At 42.6% G+C, this 21,349-nt stretch overlaps 1 protein-coding gene across 8 annotated transcripts in view; it reads right to left on the reverse strand.

Annotated features, from left to right (window-relative positions):
- Window positions 1-21,349, reverse strand: part of LOC126236693 (oxidation resistance protein 1) — a 785,360-nt gene that overhangs the window by 432,296 nt on the left and 331,715 nt on the right. The gene's annotated exons all lie outside the window — the stretch shown is intronic.

Genomic DNA, 21,349 nt, shown 5'->3' on the forward strand with positions numbered 1-21,349 from the left:
CAGTTGTGTCTCGCACACTTTACTAGATTCTGGGGCAGTGGTTTTCAAACTGCGGGCTAAATCAGGTATCGGTTGAGGCCCGCGTTTCACATCCGTATTTTACGAGAGCAATTGAAGTAATAGCAAGCTGTTGTTGTTGTGGTCTTCAGTCCAGAAACTGGTTTGATGCAGCTCTCCATGCTACTCTATCCTGTGCAAGGTTCTTCATCTCCCAGTACCTACTGGAACCTACATCATTCTGAATCTGCTTAGTGTATTGATCTCTTGGTCTCCCTCTACGATTTTTACCCTCCACGCTGCCCTCCAATGCTAAATTTGTGATCCCTTGATGACTCCGAACATGTCCTGCCAACCGGTCCCTTCTTGTCAAGTTGTGCTACAAACTCCTCCCCAATTTTATTAAATACCTCATTAGTTATGTGATCTACCCATCTAATGTTCAGCATTCTTCTGTAGCACCACATTTCGAAAGCTTCTATTCTCTTCTTGTCCAAACTATTTATCGTCCATGTTTCACTTCCATACATGGCTACACTCCATACAAATACTTTCAGAAACGACTTCCTGACACTTAAATCTATACTCGATGTTAACAAATTTCTCTTCTTCAGAAACGCTTTCCTTGCCATTGCCATTCTACATTTGATATCCTCTCTACTTCGACCATCATCAGTTATTTTGCTCCCCTAATAGCAAAACTCATTTACTACTTTAAGCGTCTCATTTCGTAATCTAATTCCCTCAGCACCACCTGACTTAATTGGACTACATGCCATTATCCTCATTTTGCTTTTGTTGTTGATCATCTTATATCCTCCTTTCAAGACACTGTCCATTCCGTTCAACTGCTCTTCTAAGTCCTTTGCTGCCTCTGACAGAATTACAATGTCATCGGCGAACCTCAAAGTTTTTATTTCTTCTCCCTGGATTTTAATTCGTACTCCGAACTGTTCTTTTGTTTCCTTTACTGCTTACTCAATATACAGATTGAATAACATCGGGATAGGCTACAACGCTGTCTCACTCGCTTCCCAACCACTGCTTCCCTTCCATGCCCCTCAACTTTTGTAACTGCCATCTGGTTTCTGCACAAATTGTAAACAGCATTTCGCTCCCTGTATTTTACCCCTGCCACATTCAGGATTTGAAAGAAAGCTATCAGTATAAAATGGAATTAATACGTGAAGAATTTGAAACTCCCAGGATGTGAAGATGCATTCTTTGACAAAGTTCCGGCATATGGCGGCAGATGACACGACAAGCTGAATAGGAAAGACAGTTGAAACAAAATGGCCGCGTTTCTGTGTAAAGGAACAGCGAGCAGCAATAGGATTCTTGTGGTCGCAGGGGGTAAAACCTCGACGAATCCATAGAAGGATGTTTAAAGGATTTGGAGATAGGTGTATTAATGAGAAGAGAGTGTACGAGTGAGCAGATGTCTTTAGAAGTGGACGTGTGCCAATCGAACATGTGCAACACTCTGGTCGTCCCTGTACGGCCGTTACTGACGAGAATGTGGGATGCGTTGACGCCATGATTCGTGAGAACCGGTGTACCTCTGTAGAAGCTGTAGCCAGGGAACTGAGTACCAGCGTCAGATCCGCTCATACCATTATTGTCCGCCCCCGGTAGCTGAATGGTCAGCGTGACGGATTGTGCATCCTCTGGACCCGGGTTCGATTACCGGCTGGGTCGGAGAATTTTCTTCGACCAGGGACTGGGTGTTCCGCTGTCATCATCCTATCATCCTCATCGACTGCAGGTCGCCGAAGTGGCGCCAAATTGAAAGACCGGCACCCAGCGAACGGCCTTGCCGACGGGGGGCTCTAGCCATACGATTAAATAAATAAAAACCATTGTTAGTAAGTTTCTCAAGTACCGATTCTTGTGTACAAGATGGGTGCCTTGGATGTACATTGTTGAACAGAAGTTTATGTGTGCTCATGCGACGTAACGCTGAAGGACTCTACTTTCTGACACGTATCGTCACAGACGGAAAGGTGAGTGCATCACTATGATCAGAAAGCAAGAGTGTCTTCAGAATGGTGGCACACATCATCTCCAGCCACGAAGAAATCAAAATCTCAGCCATCTGCAGGAAAAGTCTTCTTGACCCTCTTCTGAGATATGAATGGGCCGATTTTGGAGCACCATTAGCTACGAGATGAAACAGCGAATAGTGCCCAGTACAGCGCCATGTTGGAGAATGAGCTAAAGCCAGCAACACGGAGCCGTCGCAGAGGTTTCCCATCAAGAGGCGTTTTTCTCCTTCACGACAGCGCGCGCCCCTATACCGTCGCTGCAACTATTGCCGTCATTCGGTGATTGAGATTTCAGGTCGTACTGCATCCCTCATACAGCCCTGATCTCACTCCTTCGGATTACCACGAGTTTGGACCCCTGGAGAAAGCTCTCAAACAACGATGATTGAAAATTGATGATGAGGTTAACGAAGCGGTGCACTCTTGACAGCGGGCACAACAGAAAATCTTTTATTTGACTGTAATAGGAAAGTTGGTGTAACGGTGTGAGAAGTTTATCGAAAAGGAGGCTTGAAAAACGACATCTTGTTTGCATTTGTAAGTGAAATATATGCTTCGCAAAAAAATAGTTTGTTACTTTTTGAATCACCCTCGTATAATAATATGCATCTAGCAACTAACGGCTGAGTCCGAGAATGTCAACTAACTTTAAGGGCCGCTAAGGGTGTAGTTGTCCTGCTGCTAACAAACAAAAATACTTAGACATTAATAGTTCACGATGTGTTTATTTGCAATTGACGTTGGTGAATTCGCCCGTGAGCTAATTGAAGTGGGTCCTTACATCAGGGGCAGACGGGTAAGAGGCGCACACACTATAGGGTTGGAGAATGTGGGAGGAGGAATGTTTTCTTGTTTGTCTTCCAGTACTGTCAACTCACTGGCGCATGTGCCTCGTATAGATGATCGTGATTGGTACAAATTTCTAACGAAAGTGACACGGTTTCGTGAATTCGCTCCTTACAGAGACGAGCGTCTTCAGATGCAGCACATATTTGTAACAAGGAATATAAAATCAAATTAAGGCTGTTGTATTACGAAGCAGTAGATAGAAGAAAAGTGACAACATGTGGTACACGTTTGTGATCGTGTCTGGTATTGCATAATGCACTTAAATATAAATGCAATTACTATTCTTAATCAATTTATCATCTGCTCACACAGATTACATCACAACACTTCCTCAAGCAATTACAGTGTGACAGCTTTGTGGTCACTATGGGTGTCAGTCTTATAAAGCTAAGGACAGTCTAGTGTAAGTGTCCGGAACGGCGCCGACTTCTAACGATCAGTACTTGTGGCGGCCAGCTTAATGCATCCTTACTATAGCTAGTCTATAGAGGACTGATACACTAATTTATATAGGCTACCAACGAAAAAATCATGCCAAATTTAAAAGAACGCGAAATCACCGAGATTGACAAAGTTTTACTGAATTTCGAAATATGGCGCGTACTTTAATGTGAGATGCTTTTAATAATTTGCGCAACGAAATTCTGTCTCTGAATCTGGCAGAAAACCCAAAGTGATTCTAGTCATACATAGAGCACACCAGTGGCAAGACGCAATCAATACCTTCACTGCGCGATAACAACGGTGAAGTCACTGATGACAGTGCCACTAAAGCAGAGCTATTAAACACGGTTTTCCGTAACTCCTTCACCAAAGACGAAGAAGTAAATATTCCTAAATTCCAATCAAGATGCGAAACATAGAAGTAGGTATCCTCGGAGTAACGAAACAACTTAAATCACTTAATAAAGGCAAGGCCTCCGGTCCAGATTGTATATCAGTCAGATCCCTCTCAGAGAATGCTGATAAAATAGCTCCACATTTAGCAATTATATACAAGCACTCTCCCACAGATAGATCCGTACCTAAAAACTGGAAAATTGATCGTCACACCAATACCCAAAAAGGGAAGTAGGAGTAATCCGTTGAATTACAGGCCTATATCACTAACGTCGATTTGCAGTAGGGATTTGGAACATATACCGTACTCTAACATTATGAAGTACCTCGAAGAAAACGATTTAGTGACAAATAGTCAGCACGGTTTCAGATAATACCGTTCTTGTGAAACACAACTAGCTCTTTATACTCACGAAGTAGTAAGTGCTATAAACAGGGGATGTCAAATTGATTCCATAGTTTTAGATTTCCAGAAGGCTTTCGACACCGTTCATCACAAGCGTCTTCTAAGCAAACTGCGTGCCTACGGAGTATCGCCTCAGTTGTGCGAGTGGCTTCGTGATTTCCTGTCACAAAGGTCACAGTTCGTAGTAATACACGGAAAGTGATCGAGTACAACAGAAGTAATATCCGGCGTTCCCCATGGAAGTGTTTGTTCCTGATCTATATTAACGACATAGGAGACAATCTGAGTAGCCGTCTTAGACTGTTTGCAGAAGATGCTGTCATTTACCGACTTGTAAAGTCATCAGATGATCAAAACTACTTGCAAAATGATTTAGATAAGGTATCTGTATGGTGCGAAAAATGGCAATTGACCCTGAATAAGGAAAAATGTGAAGTTATTCACATAAGTACTAAAAGAAATCAGCTAAATTTCGATTACGCGGTAAGTCACACAAATCTGAAGGCTGTAAATTCAACTAAATACTTAGGGATTACAATGACAAATAACCTAAATTGGAACGATCACATTGATAATATTGTGGGTAGAGCAAACCAAAGACTGCGGTTCATTGGCAGAACATTTAGAAGGTGCAACAGGTCTACTAAAGAAACTGCTTACACCACGCTTGTCCACCCTATTCTGGAGTATTACTGTGAGGTGTGGGATCCGACGGATGACATCGAAAAAGTACAAAGAAGGGTATCTCATTTTGTATTATCGCGAAATAGGGGAGATAGTGTCACAGACATGATACGTGAATTGGAGTGGCAATCATTAAAACAAAGGCGTTTTTCGTTGTGACGGGATCTTCTCATGAAATTCCAGTCACCTGTTTTCTCCTCCAATTGCGAAAACATTCTGTTGGCACCCACCTACATAGGGAGAAATGATCATCACGATGAAATAAAAGAAATCAGGGCTCGCACAGAAAAATTTAATGCTCATTTTTCCCGCGTGCCGTTCGAGAGTGGAACGGTAGAGAGGCAGCATGAAGGTGGTTCAATGAACCCTCTGCCAGGCACTTTATTGTGAATAGCAGAGTAATCACGTAGGTGTAGATGTACCGTGTAGTGATAAGATCGGTACGTATGCGTCCAGAGGTGCCGGCACAGAATGTCAGTATTGGCTCCTGATCACGGAAGTTTGACGACCACAGCTCTAGGTCCTTGCCACCATCACAGCGTGTTCTCCAACATACCCAGTCGTACGAAGTAAGAATTGCGACCGACCAGCTGCGGTTCCGCCCGTCCCAGAGGAAATTACTCAGGGTCGGTGTTACCAACATCATTGTGCTAGTCAAAGTTTTAAGCGTCACTTCAGAAAATGAAGTTACATAATTGTTTTTGTTATTTTGCAGTTACATGTCTGAAGTGCTTGCATACGTCGAAATCCTCGCTTCGCTGTTTCATAGTACGAAGCGCATTGATGAAGCTGAGTATAGTGCGGTAATTCGTTTTCGGCAGTAACAAAAGTGTTGCAGCCGTGTCAGGCAAAACCAGGCTGTCAAACTGGTCGTCTGAAGCGACCTGACACAGCCCCAACATTTCCGCTGCTGCCGACACGATATCAATGGGCTTCGCCACTTTGTTGTCGATCCTCTGGTGGCGCGCATTGGTACTGAGACGCGGAGATTCTTTGTGTACCAGCACCTGCTATCTGCAAATAAAAAATTCTTAGCTTTAGTTCTTTATGTGATAATTTGAGCTACTACTCACTCGCTGCCGTCCCCAACACCCAGAGCCCTGTTTGAAGTGAGTGACAGTTAAAGCCTGTTTCTCTGCAAAAACAAGGCCGGTCGTAGGTTATACACCGGAGCACGTACAGGAAAGTAGCATGTTATCTTTTTCTCCAAGTATTTATAAAATCGCTTTCAGTTATGGATGAAACCGAAGAATGTGCTGACGGAACAAAGTTCTCGTTATCCAACACCGTACTGCTGTAACCGAATTCGATTCTGCTAATTTTATTCCCGTTAGAAATAGGTTGGTGACCCGGCGAACTCCATCCGCTGCTTCCCGACATAGGTACCAGACTTTAATGTGTGTACAATCTTTGTCGCAGTACAGACTGGAACAGGGAAAACTGTCAGTTCCTTTATCCGTCAGATTAATAAACACTGATTTTCACCACTGAATGCCAAGTCCCCTTTCCAAATCTGATCAAATGCATTAGACGTCCTAGTTGTTGATTAACACAGGTGACAAAAGGTAACAACACCTCAGTTTCGAACATGTGGTGTATGAGATTGTAACCGTCATTAATATCCAGTAAAACCCGGTACATTGGCATCTCTTTCACAAAGAGTGCTATATAATTTGTGAATAATAGCAATCACATCTTCCACATCCACAAATCACAAACGGTCGTGTTGTGTTGTATGATACATCGCCTACTAATATGATTTCCCTCTCCTACGGTTTGCTGAAGATGCTCGGGTAGAACTCGTCTGTGTAAGCTTCAATATCTCTGTTTTTACCGTCACGATCATTGCGTGACATGTGCGTGGGCGGAAGTAATGTCTTTTGACCCGTCTTATAATACCTGCTTTTGAATGTATAAGGCTGACTTTTTTCGATGAACACCTGTGTTGTAACGCCTCCCACTCGGCTGCATTTCTAGTACAACTGCAAATTAAAGCTCGTACCTAAATCTAAATACTCAATCTACTGTTCTGAATAGTCACGGCGAGTAGCTTGCCAAATGTAGGACACAAAGTAACTTTCTATTCGGACATTCACCTTCGTGTCAAGTCTAATTAGAGAGCAAAATTTCAAGTATCTGATCTTAAAGTTGTCATAATTTTATATTTCACTGTCAAAGGGAGACCGTATATATTCGCAGTCGAGCGTAACGAGAGCCATCTTCCAAGAGACGCTTTTGAAACGGTTGCATATTCTCTCCAGGAAACTACGAAATATTTTATTTTACATATTGAAATTTCTAGCGAAATAGTCTTAGCACAGCTGTAGGACGTCCATAGATACGCGATTGCAAGTTGTGAACACGTTAAGGAGTTCATTCCTTAATGAAACTGTTACCTACTCACATCACTACATATCTCGGCTGCCATGAGAAATGGTGACTTGTCAAAGTGTTAAATGTTTCTGTATCGATTTTTATGACTTCAAATTTTTTAGGTTTTTAAAGAACAAACGCTCTGTTCATGTAGTCAGTATCATTATTCAATGTGGTTTGTTTTCAGTTAATGATTTCCGTAGAATTGCATTTTTAATATCACACAAAACTCGGCATTTTTCACAACAGCTCTCCTAATTTAAAAAGAGCAAAATACCAGTTGTGGAAAAAGGGGATCATGACTTTTGCGTCTTTACTAGGTTAAGTAATACTGACATTCTTTCTGCTGCTCATTGATTATTGCTGTTAGATCAGCCCCGCGGACGTACTCGTTTCATGAGATAAGCAAGAAATAGAGCATTTTTCCTCTATGGTTAACGATATTTATTTCTTTGCCCGCGATGAATCTGAAGTTGTGATATTAACAACAAAAATTTCACGATAATCAAATGCGCCTTATTACGACAGTCGATAGTTTGGAGCATTAAAACTTTGCAACCGAATACTCGGTTCAGATGCACGCTATCACAGACAGAAACATTGTTTAAATACTTATAACCGTTTATAACAAATCTGATGTCCTCATATTACATTCAACTTCAATTTTCCCAAGACACAGTACTTCAAAGGTGCTTCGTTCCCTTGTTTGTCTGATCCTTTCATGGTTTCTTTTCGTAGCGAGCGAGACAAAAATGATTGTATGCTTCGTCTAAGTGCCTTGGTCTCTCTTATCTTGCCTTTATCGTCCTTGCGCGAAATATACGACGCAGGGAGCAGAACTGATTTACAGTCCAAATGAAATATTGGGTTCTTTAAATCTGCCCAAGGTGTGTTTCGCACGAAAAATTCTTTCTTCTTGCGATAAACTGAGTATGTTCGCAACATTTTCCTCTGTGCTATTCAGTTTTCATTAATTCCTTTATTTAATCACGGCCACCACCACATCCAGACAGCTCAAGCTTTTCACGCAGAAATCCTTGAAGAATAGCGTCACTGGACTCGAGAATTGGAATTTCGGCACCAGCATGTTACAGTTCTTGCCGCCGATCTTCGATCTCTTGTCGAATGTTGACTTCATTATAATGACAAACGTTATAGCAGTACTCACAAGTACCAAGAACGTCGCAGGCTTGTTTGATTCGTGGGAGAATTATGAATGCTGGACGACTGAATTTGCAGACATCCAACTGAAGATGCAATCCCAGTCACAAAGTTCTCTTAGCGTTACTTTAGAGAACGCGAAAATTGAACATAGACTAGCGGTTTGCAGGGAGCCATGCTTCCCATGTTTAATTCGTGGACCTGAACACACAAACAGAAAAACCATCATCTTAAAAGCGCTTTATAGTATATTTGAGAATACGAATGTAGGCATAAATTCGCCTACAGCTCTCTAAGCACCAAGTTTTCAGACATCGGCTACGCTGGACATGAATGAAAACTTTTACACGGTCCCAAACTGGTCCATGACTACCTTAATTGGGAGCACATCTTGTAAAATTTTCTCGGAATTCCTGCCCTGACAATGGTAATTGTCGAAAGCTCGTTTTTACTCTCGTCTCATGCGACAAGAGAACTGAAAACATTTCATGCAAAAATGGTGTCGCCATAGTTCGTTCCCACAAACCTACTTAAGTTCACCAGGTACACCTGATGCAGCTGCAGACGCTAAGAGGATTACTTCGGTCAGTCGGGAATGTGTTCTGTGTGTGCGTGCAGAGTTTCACTTAAAATGTATCTGAAGCATGTACGTTGTGCTAGATATTCTCTAAATAATGATTTATTTATCAGGTATACCTTCTCCACCTGTTCCAAGGTATTTCCATCCCCTCTCGGGCATAAATAAATAATTTTTGGTGGAGAATGGTCGAAGTTATGCAGCACGCTTCATAATCTGAATAATTTTCCAGCATCTCATGCATCTGCATACACATAACTGCTACGCCATTCACACTTAAGTGCCTGACAGAGGGTTCATAGAACCACCTTTAACCTATTTCTCTACCGTTCCACTGTCTAACAGTGTGCGGTATAATGTATTACTAAATCTTTCCGTGTGAGTTCAGATTTACCCTATTTATGATGATTATGATTTCTCCCCATGTAAGTGGGCATCAACAAAATAGTGTTACTTTCGAAGGAGAAAGTTGGTGATCGAAATTTCGCGAAAGATCTGGGCGCAAAGAAAAGAGCTTTTGTTTAAATGACTGCCATCCCAACTCCCTTATCTATATGGGACAGGCTCTCCCATATTTTGCAATAATACAAAGCCAAACAGATAACTGCAGCATCCAAGAAGAAATCTTGGGAAGACTTTGGAAACAGGTTGGAAATTATGGGTCAAACTGCTGGAAAACCATTCTGGAGTGTAATTAGCAGTCTTCGAAAGGGAGGTAAGAAGGAAATGACAAGTATTTTGGACAGCTCAGGAAAACTGCTGGTGAATCCTGTGGATGCCTTGGGCAGATGGAGGGAATACTTTGAAGAGGTGCTCAATGTAGGTGAAAATGCGATCAGTAATGTTTCAGATTTCGAGGTAGAATGGGATAGGAATGATGATGGAAATAGGATCACATTTGAGGAAGTGGAGAAAATGGTCAATAAATTGCAGTGCAATAAAGCAGCTGGGGTGGATGAAATTAAGTCGGAACTCATCAAATACAGTGGAATGTCAGGTCTTAAATGGCTACACAGGATAATTGAAATAGCCTGGGAGTCGGGACAGGTTCCATCAGACTGGACAAAAGCAGTAATCACACCAATCTTTAAACATGGAAACAGAGAAGATTGTAACAACTACAGAGGTATCTCTTTAATCAGCGTTGTTGGTAAAATCTTCTCGGGTATTGTTGAAAGGAAAGTGCGAGTATTAGTTGAGGACCAATTGGATGAAAATCAGTGTGGGTTTAGGCCTCTTGGAGGTTGTAAGGACCAGATCTTTAGCTTACGGCAAATAATGGAGAAGTGTTATGAGTGGAACAGGGAATTGTTTCTGTGCTTTATAGATCTAGAAAAGGCATATGACCTGGTTCCTAGGAGGAAGTTATTGTCTGTTCTTCGAGATTATGGAATAAGAGGCAAACTTTTGCAAGCAATTAAAGGTCTTTTCATGGATAGTCAGGCAGCAGTTAGAGTTGACGGTAAATTGAGTTCATGGTTCAGAGTAGTTTCAGGGGTAAGACAAGGCTGCAACCTGTCTCCACTGTTGTTCATATTATTTATGGATCATATGTTGAAAACAATGGACTGGCTGGGTTAGATTAAGATATGTGAAAAAATAAGCAGTCTTGCACATGCGGATGACTTAGTTGTGATGGCAGATTCGATTGAAAGTTTGCAAAGTAATATTTCAGAGCTAGATCAGAAATGTAAGGACTATGGTATGAAGATTAGCGTCTCCAAAACGAAAGTAATGTCAGTGGGAAAGAAATATAAACGGATTGAGTGCCAAATAGGAGGAACAAAGTTAGAACAGGTGGACGGTTTCAAGTACTTAGGATGCATATTCTCACAGGATGGCAACATAGTGAAAGAACTGGAAGCGAGGTGTAGCAAAGCTAATGCAGTGAGCGCTCAGCTAAGATCTACTCTCTTCTGCAAGAAGGAAGTCAGTACCCAGAGCAAGTTATCTGTGCACCGTTCAATCTTTCGACCAACTTTGTTGTAAGGGAGCGAAAGGTGGGTGGATTCAGGTTACCTTATCAACAAGGTTAAGGTTACGGATATGAAATTAGCTAGGATGATTGCAGGTACTAATAGATGGGAACAATGGCAGGAGGGTGTCCACGATGAGGAAATCAAAGAAAAACTGGGAATGAACTCTATAGATGTAGCAGTCAGGGTAAACAGGCTTAGATGGTGGGGTCATGTTACACGCATGGGAGAAGCAAGGTTACTCAAGAGACTCATGGGTTCAGCAGCAGAGGGTAGGAGGAGTCGGGGTAGACCAAGGAGAAGGTACCTGGATTCGGTTAAGAATGATTTTGAAGTAATAGGTTTAACATCAGAAGAGGCACCAATGTTAGCACTGAATAGGGGATCATGGAGGAATTTTATAAGGGGGGCTATGCTCCAGACTGAACGCTGAAAGGCACAATCAGTCTTAAACGACGACGACGACGACGACGACGACGACAAAAAGAGCTGCCTTTCTTTGAACTTAATGATGATGATGACAAAACGAGCTGCCTTTCTTTGAACTTTTTCGATGTCCTCTCTCAGTCTTATCTTATGGGAATCTCTCACCGCGCAGCAGTACTTCAAAAGAGAACGGACAAGAGTAGTGTAGGCAGTCTCTCTAGTAGAACTGTTGCATCTTTCAAGTTCCCTTCCAATAAAACTCAGTTTCTGGGTTACCTTACCCAGAACATCTGTATGATCGTTCCAATTAAAGTGTTCGTAATTGTTATCTGTAGATATTTAGCTGAATATACAACCTGTAATTTGTATGATCTATTGTGTAACAGGATTATTTGGAGTCAACTGCCACTCTTCGCACCATACAGATATCTTATCTAAATCATTTTGCAATTGGTTTTGATCTTCTGATGGCTTTACTAGACGGTAAACGACGGCGTGATTTACAAGCAATCTGAGGGCCGTGCACATTGTTCCCTAACTCATTTACATAGTTTAAGAACAGCAGATGGCCTACAGCACTTCACCGGGAACGCCAGCTATCACTTCTGTTTCACTCTATTATTTTCCGTCGATTATTATAAACTGTGACCTTCCTCACTGGAAATCAAGAGTGCAGTCGCACAACTGAGACTATACTCCATAGGCACGCAAATTGATTAGAAGCTGCTTAGAAGCTGCTTAGAAGCTGCTTAGAAGAACGGTGTCAAAAGCGTTCTCGAAATCTAGAAACATGGAATCAACCTGAGATTCACTGTCGATAGCACTCATTACCTGGTGTGAATAAGGACCAATTGTGTTTCACAAGAACGATACTTTGAGTCCGTGGTGACAATGGGTCAATAGAGGGTTTCGTTCGAGATAATTCGTATTGTTCGAACACATACGTACCAAAAGCCTACTGCAAATCGATGTCAGTGATATGCCTGTGTAATATAGCCAATTACTCCTATTCCCTTTCTTGAATATTGATGTGACCTATGGAACGTTCCATATTTTAGGTGTATATGATTGCTAGCTATGAAGCTATTGTATCAGCACGATAAACAATTAGCACGTCCTGGGCATTAATACGCCATCATGCTTACATGGAGAAGAAGCTAAGTCAAGGGTGAGAAACGCATGAGGGCTACATGTAGGGCCTGTAACAAAATAATTGAACAGCTCTAATTCTATACTAAAAATATCCATCTGACCACTATGATAATATTCAAACACTAAATGTAGAGAGAATACTGTGTTGCGTATGCATAAAAGACAGAAAGGTGGGCATAGGGGGAAGGGAGAATATAGTTTAACCCATTAAAAGTGAAGTTCGTGCTGGCGACGAAGTTTCAAGAATGAGGCTAGAGCTGAGTATGGCGACTGTTTTTCAGTGTAACAGTAAGGATTACACGGTGAAATAACTTTTCTGACATATATACGTCTTATTTATCTTCATTAAGGCTCAAACGCGCAGTAGCCAATTTTTGCGATACACACTATGGTCTAAGTATTCATGCTGACTGAATCGATGTATTATTTATGAGGTGAGATTCGTACCTAATCTCATTTCAGTGATCGCATCGAAGCAAAGTGATTACGGCTGGTAAGTTATCAGAGCTGATATTTGGCTTCGAGTCCTGTTCACCACCTCATAATTTTTGTGGAGTGGGGTGAACTCAATCTCGAGAAGCGAATAATCAGCTGCTGAAATAAATGAAACAGCGACAGACCTGCAAGCCACCGAAATGTAATCATGACAAAGACCTGTACCTTGATGGGAGGCACGTGACCATTTTATTTATTACAGCCACTTGACATGAGGCTACAGTGGGTCATTGAAGGAATTTTTGTCAACTGTCCAGATATGCATCTGACATAAAACTGAGTACAACACAAATTCTAATCGAAGTCGTGGCAACAAGTGATGAGACCAAGTGCATGGCAGCATTCTTTTCAAGTGATGCACAACAAAGTATGTTCCCAGAGACTTAGCGTCCACTGAAATTAACTGCCACTCTTAGCGGTGTGGCGTTATGCTACTTACAGCTTAGTGGGGCATCAGCTACGGGATCCGAGGATCGTTAATTGCGTTGTAAGGAACAGCAGAAGGGGAACTTGCAGGGATAAACGAATACTCTAAGGTACACACGAGATGAGAGAGGACGTCAAGAGTAAGCGTTATGTGCAAGTGAAAATATGAACACGAAATACGAGAAGACCAAGGACGATATCAAACGCACGGAACGACTGATGAAGCACAAAATAGCTATGGCATACGAAGCGTGAAACCTTTGCACTACACAACAACACAGAGTCCGTTAATACAAATTCTCTGTTAGTAACTTTCTGTTCACTGCTATAGTTAGTATTTGGAAGAACAAAGTGTGCCTAGCGGTAAGTTGTACAGTGAACACGCTGCTTGGTGTCATGCTGGCCCTATGAACAGTTATGTCACTGGTGGTCACTCTAGTTAGCAGTGTCTTACTGCGTCAACTAGTGGAACAGCGAGACGAGCTACTCTACCTAGGCCAGTACATGAGAGTATCATTACACACATCGAGTAAGTCGATAAATCGAATCATATCTAATAGTTACCACTTTTCCTATTGTTTCATTTTCTTCGTCAACTTTCACTACAACACAATTCTCTCTAATTCACTTTTATAACTTCGCGGCATGTTTCTCAGCAGTGTATCTTACCTTTGTTTCATTATCGCGTAACAAAAACTCTAAGTGTTTTGATTTTCCATTATATTTTCTTCTCAGTCTCGCCTGTACAACGTTCTGAGACTAAATCGCTGCAGGGTAACGCCAGAAAGGTTTCTTCCGAGGTCACAGGTGATGGTTCAGCGACCGTTGTCAATCTGGGACAGTGTTCCATCTCTACGTCTCGCACGCGATGGATTTTAACACGAGCGCTTCTGTTCGAGGCAACTTCACTATTCAGCTTACCTTTTTTTCTACGGGCACCACGGAGGAAACTTGTTGAAGAGGCTAAGATATATACCGAGTTGCAATGCCCTGAGGAGCAGAATGGAGCGTCGAGTTTCTCCGTCAGTCTTCAGTTCCATATCGTTCACATCAACAGAATACGTTGTAGTTTAATTCTTTTAGATGAATATTATACTGTCAAGATTGTGCACAATGTTCTTTGTAGACGACCTATTCGATTGTTATCGTCTAAAATATTACATTCCTGGAAATTGAAATAAGAACACCGTGAATTCATTGTCCCAGGAAGGGGAAACTTTATTGACACATTCCTGGGGTCAGATACATCACATGATCACACTGACAGAACCACAGGCACATAGACACAGGCAACAGAGCATGCACAATGTCGGCACTAGTACAGTGTATATCCACCTTTCGCAGCAATGCAGGCTGCTAATCTCCCATGGAGACGATCGTAGAGATGCTGGATGTAGTCCTGTGGAACGGCTTGCCATGCCATTTCCACCTGGCGCCTCAGTTGGACCAGCGTTCGTGCTGGACGTGCAGACCGCGTGAGACGACGCTTCATCCAGTCCCAAACATGCTCAATGGGGGACAGATCCGGAGATCTTGCTGGCCAGGGTAGTTGACTTACACCTTCTAGAGCACGTTGGGTGGCACGGGATACATGCGGACGTGCATTGTCCTGTTGGAACAGCGAGTTCCCTTGCCGGTCTAGGAATGGTAGAACGATGGGTTCGATGACGGTTTGGATGTACCGTGCACTATTCAGTGTCCCCTCGACGATCACCAGTGGTGTACGGCCAGTGTAGGAGATCGCTCCCCACACCATGATGCCGGGTGTTGGCCCTGTGTGCCTCGGTCGTATGCGGTCCTGATTGTGGCGCTCACCTGCACGGCGCCAAACACGCATACGACCATCATTGGCACCAAGGCAGAAGCGACTCTCATCGCTGAAGACGACACGTCTCCATTCGTCCCTCCATTCACGCCTGTCGCGACACCACTGGAGGCGGGCTGCACGATGTTGGGGCGTGAGCGGAAGACGGCCTAACGGTGTGCGGGACCGTAGCCCAGCTTCATGGAGACGGTTGCGAATGGTCCTCGCCGATACCCCAGGAGCAACAGTGTCCCTAATTTGCTGGGAAGTGGCGGTGCGGTCCCCTACGGCACTGCGTAGGATCCTACGGTCTTGGCGTGCATCCGTGCGTCGCTGCGGTCCGGTCCCAGGTCGACGGGCGCGTGCACCTTCCGCCGACCACTGGCGACAACATCGATGTACTGTGGAGACCTCACGCCCCACGTGTTGAGCAATTCGGCGGTACGTCCACCCGGCCTCCCGCATGCCCACTATACGCCCTCGCTCAAAGTCCGTCAACTGCACATACGGTTCACGTCCACGCTGTCGCGGCATGCTACCAGTGTTAAAGACTGCGATGGAGCTCCGTATGCCACGGCAAACTGGCTGACACTGACGGCGGCGGTGCACAAATGCTGCGCAGCTAGCGCCATTCGACGGCCAACACCGCGGTTCCTGGTGTGTCCGCTGTGCCGTGCGTGTGATCATTGCTTGTACAGCCCTCTCGCAGTGTCCGGAGCAAGTATGGTGGGTCTGACACAACGGTGTCAATGTGTTCTTTTTTCCATTTCCAGGAGTGTATCTGCTGGCGTATCGTTCTGCTACTCTGCATAGCTATTTCTGCAGAAATCATGCATCTCACTTCAGTTGTCTTTACGCTTGCCTATTCATCCTCCTGCGTAGCGCGCAAGTCTTGTTTAATGATCAGTCTTTAAAAATTCCCTCCTAGTAACGGGAATAGCTCTAATAGTTCGGCATATAGCGATCAAATAAAGGCCTAAAACGATCATTCAACAAATAGTAATGTGCTTGCAATTATTACGATCCATTGTCATTGGTGGCAAATGATCCCTTACTGCTACTGAACCGATAATTATATAGAGAGTATATAGTAGAATGGCCACTGCTGCCAGGCAACAACACGCATGTCAATGTTCATGGGCTATAAAAGCAGATTAATTTTCTTTGTGTTACAATTGAACTTATTTATATACCACAAACAGCGACAATATTGAAGGTTTATTAATTTGTTAACACTACACCATCAAAAACGGTTGAACACTTAATGGTAGCGTTTCGTACATATAGCCTTCACTTATGAATGTTATCAGCTGGACAGACTCAGACTGAGTGACGTAATTCAATCGAGTACTTGTCAGCCTGCCAAGACTACGCACGTGTCAAACACGTTCTTTGCGGCAGAGGCTGTGGGAGTCAGTCAGCATCGAGGCAACTTTACCCGACTGAAGCACAGATGAGTGGTCCCACCGGTCTTCACATCCACACCAGGGTCAGCTTCGCCAGTTTCCCTGCTTTGGTTACGTCTGTGGGTAGACTGGACTCCAGGCTCGAATTTCAGCGATCATGACGTCCTTGCCTCGCACACAATATTTTGCAATGCATAGGAGACACTTTTCTTGTCGTGAGGTTTAGAGCTTAATAATTTGTTGACAGGAAGGCTACTGGAAGGGGTATTTCCAAGGCTGTAGCACGCGGACAGCTGACCAGCTCCTTCCCAGGCGCCAGGCCATAGCTAACTGCCCTTTGTCAGAGTCGCTTATATTAGTGGATTTTCCAACTTGCGGCCCATACCGTCGTCAGAATGATTCCCCATTCGCCTCTGCTCCACTTATACGGGTTCTTTCTCACTTTCTGTTATAGGATTCTAGGGGTTATGGAGTAGACAAAGTTTTAACAGTGTCTGCATCTAGCCGGCCGCGGTGACCTTGTGGTTCTAGGCGCTGCAGTCCGGAACCGCGGGACTGCTAAGGTCGCAGGTTCGAATCCTGCCTCGGGCATGGATGTGTGTGATGTTCTTAGGTTAGTTAGGTTTAAGTATTTCTAAGTTCCAGGGGACTGATGACCTAAGATGTTAAGTCCCATAGTACTCAGAGCCATTTGAACCATTTGTCTGCATCTACATCGATACTTCGCAATCGACTTATGCGCGTGGCAGAGGGTACCGCGTACCACTACTAGTCACTCCCTTTTCGTTCCCCTTGCAAATAGAAAGAGGGAGAAACAACTGTCTATATACCTCTGTAGGAGCCATAATTTCTCTCATCTCATATTCGTGGTCCTCAAGTCCAATGTATGTTTGAGGCAACAGAATCTTTCTGCAGTCAGCTTCAAATGCCCGTTCTCTAAATTTTCTCAATACGTTCTTCGGAAAGAGTGTCACCTTCCCTCCAGGGATTCCCAGTTGACTTCCCGAAGCATATCCGTAATACCTGCGTGTTGCTCGAACTTACCATTAGCAAATCTAGCAGCCGCCTCTCAATTATTTGCATGTCTTCTAACAATGAGCCCATATCCGGAAATTTACGATTCGGATGTAAAATACGTTCAAAGATCAGATCACTTTTTGATATCCCCCTTCAAGGTACGCACACAACTCAGATGAGGGCTCAGTGTCACTTCCAGCTGTAGTTATGACATCCCGTATCATTTTCGTCCGAGTACAAAAACGGCTGCGACAAACTGATACATTTATCGTGTTTGAGGATCACAGTCATAATTTTTTCAGAAGACTCATAGTCACCAGTGACCGTGAAAATTATTAATTTCCGGTATTGCAATTTCGGCCTTAAGGTCATTATCAAGTGGTCTACAGCAAGAGAAAAAAGATTAACAGAGTGTATACATAAATGGCATTAATATCATACATGCCAGTTAAATTACAAAAAAATGCCATAAATAAGTACCCTGTGCTTTAGCACCCATGTACAAATGTCATTGTCATTTGTACGTTGAGCATTTTAACTTCAACAATACTCAACATTAAACAACTGAGAGGCTACGCACATAGTGAAAATAATATCTATTAATACACTGTTGCCATATTAACATCGGTAACTTAACTATTACCAAATCACTATTCTCTTACACCTTGTACAGAAAAACTCTTGTAGCTTGCAGGAAACACATTCACAGGAAATATTTTTTGCTCTCGTCAGAGATTCTAAGTTCCAGAGTAAATACTTGTCATCACAGTACCTTAAGGTCAGTTTTATATTCGTTGACAGAAGTCAGCTTTGTATATTACGACACAGTCATATGGTACACGGCAAAGCTTTCCAAACTGCGTGCCCAAACACCACTGCGATGTTGAGTGACAGAATCAGTGGTGTCGCGAGACTAGTAAATTCAGATTTGTAATGCTCGTCCAGCCCATTTGAGCCACTAAATTCCTTAAAGTATTCTAAAGTTTTGTATCTATGAAAGTTGTTTAATGTATAATTACACTCTACTTATAAATCAGATATAAAATTGTTTTAAAATAGCGTTGGTTACAATAGAATTTCTTTTATTAATTTTAGTGAGCGGGTGTCTCGAGGTACTGTATGTATTAGAGGAGTGTCGTCATGAGAAAAAGTTTGGAACGTTCTAGTACAGACTACGAGATACGAAATGTCTTCATTACCACTGCGGCGTAATGGTAATCTCGACTTAAAAAGGACGTTGTTCTTCACGTAGAGGAGTACTCTACACATTGCACATGCCATGGACTGCTGTATAGCACACATTGTCACCATCGTTTGCGCACCGTGAAACGGAAGACTTGGACGTGATCTGATCTTAGAAACTTATGTTACAGTCACATGGTACATTACCGGATATGCATTTCTTATTAAGGCTTTTGTCTGCTAGGTCCCCTCTGCAACTGTTAGAAGTCTGTAACAAGAATTGCGGAACAGCCTGTACACTTTCCTTACTTCGTGCAATGGTTTGACCTATCAGTGATGCACCTCGGAACGTCCGCGAAAGGTCTCTTACTAACAAGGAAGAAAAAGCTAGTAATTCCTCCGTTGTTCCAAACCTATGTAACTGTGACATGGTTAAAGAAGCTACAAATAATGAAAATTTCACGCAAAATGAGGTAGCCATGAATGCTTCGGAGCACTGGTTGATCATGTCCTTTCTCCTTACCATCAGATCTCTTCATTAATGTAATCTACGTTTGTCGAACAAACTACCAAGTGGCCCGTGCCTGATGCAAAATCAGGCTACAGTCAAGAAGAGATTATAAGCCTTTCCCATCTTCGGATTACATTCCGTTAGGGGTATCTCGGCTGTCTCCCCTCCCGTCCAACAATAAACCCTTTACCCTCCTGCTGACTGTATTCTCCCAGCTTCCGTAATATTCATATTTTTCCTTTCTTCTCCCCTAGCAATTTTATTATTTTTCCAGACTGTCTCCTTGTCATGCACTTCTGTTAATATATCATAACTTCAGTCTGAGTTATGTGCTGTGTTACGATAATAGTGATGATGACGATAAAAATAATAATAATAAAACGTAATTGAAGTACGACACATGTTGACATGGTAACTGCAAATCTCTAATAATTCCTAATTAGATGCAGACACTAAGAATCTGAGTAAAATAACTCTAAGAATGAAAAAACTAATGGAGTGTACAAGTTATTTATGTGAATAAAAGACTTCTCGCTTTAAATCAACATGCATGCGTAGAACATAATTTTGCCTCTCTGACCGATCGAATCTTCAGCGATAGAAACTGTATTATAAGTAACCATAAGGCCACAGCAAAACAAAAGGAAGGTTTTCACTTCCGAAAGGTTTCAGCAGAGCGTAGTATCAGTCACTTTATTTTCACACTATCATCAAGTTGTTTCGTTATCTCTGAACTTGTACGAGAAGAAGGCTCAATAAAGGAAAGGCATTTCGGTAACAGCCTTCAACACAGGCATTATTACGGAAACTATCGACCCACTGCGACCAAGCAGTAAAAAAATCAATTCTCATGACAGTTGACATTTGTAGCAGCCCACATTTCATAGTAAGTCAAACAATCTTCGACGCTGACCCTGCGAAATGTGAGGAACAGAGGAGTTCATCTATATGATATTTCTAGGTTTATATATTAAACTAATCATGACGTTAATGTATTATCAGATTATCTAATCAGAAAACAGATCTACTGCTTTTTCTTGAACGACTCTAGTAGCTTGTGGAAACCGGTTGGGTGGAAACTTTCATGAGAAAACAATACTGGATACGTGCCGGGTAGATGTGGAAAAATACTGCTCAGGCAGTGACACGATAAGGAACAAAGGCAGCCGAGAGATGGGCACCACAGCAACTACAGGCCGTTAACTGATCAGTTTACGCTGTGTTTAAGTAGTAACAGTAATATCAACGAATATAAGGGCTTAGGGAACTCGAAATGGATTCTAAATGTGTTGGCCTGAACGGTAGCCAATTAAATGACACTACGGAAGTAGGTGATAAGTAGATATAATAATGCCTACGTATCTAGATATTTTCGGGATAATATGAGAATGTAATTTTTGTAGATGTGATAGCAGCAGCTGCTACTAGCAACAGCCAAATTATTATTGAGAAAAAAAAAAAAAAAAAGATTGCAAGACTTAGTGTATGTATAAAGAAAAATGTCCAGTAATAGCTGCGAAAGCGGAAAGCTGACATTCTTTGTGTGTATGATTACAATGAAACAATATCGAGCCACTCTTCAATGTGATCTTACTTTAAAGGAAAGTCGTATTAAGTATTGGAACCTCTACGAAAGGAGTATGTTAAGGACTCTAATTCGACGCGCCAGTGACAATGAAGAAGGAAGATGGCATGTTATTAAGTTATACAAAACATACGATACAGAAGAATTTCAGGTCGGATTTTTATGTATCTGACAGTGAGTCGAACGACGAATTTTTACGCAAATTTTCCTTAGAAGAATATGAACCATATGTCAGAAGTGGTTCAAATGGCTCTGACCACTATGGGATTTAACATCTGATGTCATTATTCCCCTAGAACTTAGGACTACTTAAACCTAACTAACCTAAGGACATCACACACGTCCATGCCCGAGGCAGGATTCGAACCTGCGACCGTAGCGCCTAGAACCGCTCGCCCACTCCGGCCGGCCCATATGTCAGTTGCGGAATTCAGTAT

Source organism: Schistocerca nitens, chromosome 2, assembly GCF_023898315.1.
Source record: "Schistocerca nitens isolate TAMUIC-IGC-003100 chromosome 2, iqSchNite1.1, whole genome shotgun sequence".
NCBI lineage: Eukaryota > Metazoa > Arthropoda > Insecta > Orthoptera > Acrididae > Schistocerca > Schistocerca nitens.